Genomic DNA, 4,890 nt, shown 5'->3' on the forward strand with positions numbered 1-4,890 from the left:
CCAAAATACTCTTTAGAATGTAACAAATTAAAAAATAAATACATAAAGTTCACAGATTTAATAGATATGAGTTTTCCTCATTTTTCTTACAACTACCTAAAATCGTTTTTCTCATTTTTCTCAGAACTACCTAAAGTTGTTGTATGGGCTTTTGATACTAGGCGCTTCAAATATTGTTTTTCAATTTGTGATTGGAGTCATAGTATAGACCTAACAGATTGAGCAAGTGGCTAACATCCATTTTTTGTAAAAACGAAAATCTGCTCCTCCACCCTGTGGAGTATTTTCAAAAATTATGTATGTTCAATAGTCAGAATGTTACATTCCTAAATCTTGTGAATTATAATATATATATATATATAAATATAATATAATAAAATAAGTAATAATTAAAAACCTTTTTAGATTCAAGTGTCCACGTTTATGCGATTTATCGCAGCACCCTTGGAAGTTCGCTAGACCTCTGAGTTTCGCAAAATCTTGGTTGTTATGCTGTGATTATGACATCGTCAACAAAAATATTATGTTCACCAAATAAAAGAAAAAATAATATGAACAATAAAATAATGAAAGAAGAGTATTATTCTATTCCGGATTTAATTCGTAATCCCAAGCCCGCGCCTGATTAATAATGGCTACTCAATACTCTTGCGCACTCGGCTCGATGCCGGAAAACGTCTAACAGATGGATTCACGGGACATTAAATCTAAAACCTTCGTAATTTTATTGAGAGAATTTTACCCATGGATAAGTGAGCCAGACTCAACCGCGGGGGAGATGGCGTACTTTGCTACTGTAAATAACTCGATTTCCTTCACTTGAACGTGTCTCGTTTTCAACGTCTTATCGCATGGATATTTTTTAAATTCCGACAAAATCATTTAATTCATCCGAGTTGTAATCATTTAAATCATTGCTATTAATAGTATCACGTATCTTAAATTAGGCTCTCTTCAACTCAAAAGGTGCAGTTTTATATTATATACTTATCTAATTTTTACATTACAACATTACGAGTTGTAAATTTAAGACGTTCACAACACGACATTTAAAAACAAAGAAATAGTATTAAACTGTGTAAAAAAGAAATAATTAATATACCTATGCGGTATCACAAAAACGGTTCTATGACAAAACAGAACATGAAAAAACAGAAAATGACAAAACAGAACATGACAAAACAGAACAGTGACAAAACAGAACAACGATAAATATAACTATGACCTTTCGGGAAAAATATAAATTTTATATTGATATTGTCGTATCTCTATTATATTGATAGATTTTAATAGCACATATTATTTTCAATACGCCATAATAAATCAAATTATATACCATATTTCTGCATTCCTAACTGCTAGAAAGCCTCAAATAAACGGGACTTAACTCTGTGTTGCCGGCAAGCTTAGGATATTTCATCTTAATCAATATAATATGTTCAAAATGATTGGGTGACTAGGTACAACGAAATAATGACATAACCTAACCATAACCTAAATAGATTCCACAAAAATAATATTTCATTTTTCCCCTGGCTGTTCTGCTTTGTCACTGTTCTGTTTTGAAATGTTCTGTTTTGTCATGTTTAATTTTGTCCGTTTAACCACAAAAACAATATGAAAAGTAAAATAAAAGGTACAAAAATTATAAAAAATATAAATTATAAAGCATGGACCGTATTTTAAGAATTTATTAAACAATATCCACCTATACTCATCCTCGAATAGATGAAATATATCAACATCCGAAGCGATTTGGTTGAACAGACTTATCGCCCTCCCAATTAGCATCACCAATGGCAGATTAGTTTTGCTCTTTCGGAGAACAAACAACTCGCACCATGAGTATAAAACCAAGGCATCTGCAAAAGACATATTTTGGATATATTAGGGTTTGAAGTTTTTTATATCTACATTATATTGCATGTTCTTTCAGTTAGTTCACTTTTACATTATCAAGTTCACGACTTTTGCAGTTGTTTTGCATTTAATCTCGAAATTGAAAAATTTGCAGATGCCTTGGTCTTACACTCACGGTGCGAATGATGCTTCCGATTTCTAAGATCAGGGACACACAAGTTAATACTACCAAGAATGGCAGAGTTCTCATTTACACCTCGTATAAGTCCCACTAACTGTCATATTATAATATTATTATCTACATTCAATTTTATTACGGAATTATTGATAAAAATACAGAATTATATGCAGAAAAAAATATAGCTCCAGGGACGCGGCAAGCGGAAATGTGAAGGGTGCAAAAGCACCCGGACGACAATTCCACAGAAAATACAATTTATAGTACCCAATATTATATTATATTCAATTCAATTGCAAAAACTGAATTTAGTGTTGAAATATATGAATTACCTACTGAAGGGTGACACTATCTAATTATCAGAGGGCGGCGAATTGAAGAATTAACATTTATTATATTTTAACAGAGGCATAATATAGTAATAATCCTAATTATGAATTCAATACCTAATTAATGACATCCATAAAGAATTTATAAATATATACTGAAAATCTTTCTCTCGAAGCCTTTATAAAATAGTTCAGTGTCCTATCACAAATGACATAAAATATTTCGGCAATATTTAATTGTACATAATATCCAGAATATTAACCGAGTAAGGTACAATTAATATGTGAGGAGCATCATTTTGTTGGTTGGTGGTCACCAATGTTGGTGGTCACCAATGTTGGTGGTCACTGATGTGTGGTGTCGATGCGTAGGTAGAGAGGATGATAGTAATGACGAAGTCTTCGATGTCGTATGGTGAGATTTATTTAGCAGCGTATTTATACAATGATAGTTACTTGCTAATTACTCTGAGTCGAGTGACATTGAGTTGAATTGTCTTTCCTTATTTATACAATACAAAAGTAATACGTCAACACAAAATTACACAAGACACAATATAATAGGTATACAATTACATTAGATTAATTATTAGCATCAGCGTTTTAAATTGAATAGTGAAATGAAATATTATTTGTTATAAAATATGACACTACGAGAAAAATGATTATTCAACTAATATAGTAATGGTATAATGCGCTATGATATTATGTTATTATAGTTGTAAGCAAATACTATGGAAAACGTTTACTCGGCTTAATACGCCGTAATACTAACTAAGTATTGTTATATGTAATACTACACCGTCTCTAATTTCGCTGACGATATGTATGTTGTTTACTAGAAAATACATTCAGTGGGAATGTATCGCTGCAAAGTAACTTGATATTTTTATAAACAATAGATGAATTTGATAGTTATTATTCGGCCACTACAATTTTATTGATAGCAAAATACACATGCGGAGCAATTTTCTTTCGTATTATTAAATATTATAACCCCTATTTTACGTTTTTTAAGGGACTGGAAAAAAAACCTAATTGGAGGAAAAATGTAAAAAGAGGGGGGGGGTATTGAAAAAAAGAACATTTAAATTTTATGTTTCTAAAAAAATAACGTTTTATTAAAAACAACATTCAATTAAAATTTTTATTGAAAAATCGTTCGAATGTCACGACCCAATTATTGTCAAGCGCGCGTAACTCGCATATTTTGAATATTTCCGACGTAAATCGCTGGAAAGAAAAACGTAAATGCCGGTATTAAATGTACTGAAATACATCGGAACTGAAAAAAATACACGTAATTGCCGGGAAAACGTGAATTCCGGGCACGTAAAAACGAGGTTATACTGTAATAGTAAAATATAACAATATAACTTGAAAAGCCGCTAAATATCATGGTGGACCTATATGACGGAGCTACGGGACGCCAGTTTGATCTGGGAAGACGCAAGAAGACTGGTGAGTGACAGGAATTCTTGGAGACGGCGTGAAGTATCATAATTGTCTCGCTAGATTTCAAAATCAGCCAAGTCTATAATAGATAAATCGGAGAAAAACTGCTTTTTGTTTTCTCAAATACACACAAGGGTGAAAGTTTATATTATTTCGAGTATAGAATATTTAAAATTAATAAATTCCACATTTTGATAATGCAGAAATGTTAGATAGCAGTAGTTCTTCAGCAATTCACAAAAAAATCAAAAATACCTAAAGGTGGACTTGGCTGATTTTTAAATGTAGCGACATATATGTTAATAATATTAATATGGAGCAAACATTGATTAAGAAGTAGTAAAATAGGTAGGGAAGTAAGAAACTAAAGTAATATATCATAACAGTCCCCATTTCTTTTTTATTTACTACCAACAAAGAAAATTATTTTTATATTCATTACGAATTCATAAAAGGGCAATACAAAAAAAAAGTATAATTAAGTACCTACCTCAATGTATATAATATTAGGTACTATAACTATAACTGACAGTAGTCCGATGTAGCTACAATGTTATCTAGTGCTATTGATTATTTCAAGAGCAGTTTATATTCAATCAATCCTAATAAAACGTAACTACCAGTTAATATATAAGTTGACTAAGTACTAATAAAAAATGTTATCATTCATATCAAGAACCAATATTTAATATAGCCAAAACGCAAACACATGTCGGTGTAATGAAAAAAGGCCTTATCTGAGTTCCCCTTTTCACGCCAATATAATATTAATTAGGGGAATGTCGTAATAAAAACACGTATCTACGGCAGGGTTGTCAACTGTCCCGGCTGGATCATATCCGGGACACGTCATACTGCTTGTATTTAGATAACGTTCTGTGATGTCATAACCTTTTAATTTAAATATATTACAGAATATCGTAGGACAACTACGGTAACGCATTGTAATGACACCGGAAAGAGAAAAGATTTTTATATCCTCGTAAAAACGGAAATGCAAGTCAGATGAAAGGTAACCAAATCATATAATGTGCTGAATTTGCAAATCATCTAAATGTGGACTTAGTA

Source organism: Rhyacophila brunnea, unplaced genomic scaffold (genome assembly GCF_057557595.1).
Source record: "Rhyacophila brunnea isolate RB1 unplaced genomic scaffold, BYU_Rbru_1.0 scaffold_4, whole genome shotgun sequence".
NCBI lineage: Eukaryota > Metazoa > Arthropoda > Insecta > Trichoptera > Rhyacophilidae > Rhyacophila > Rhyacophila brunnea.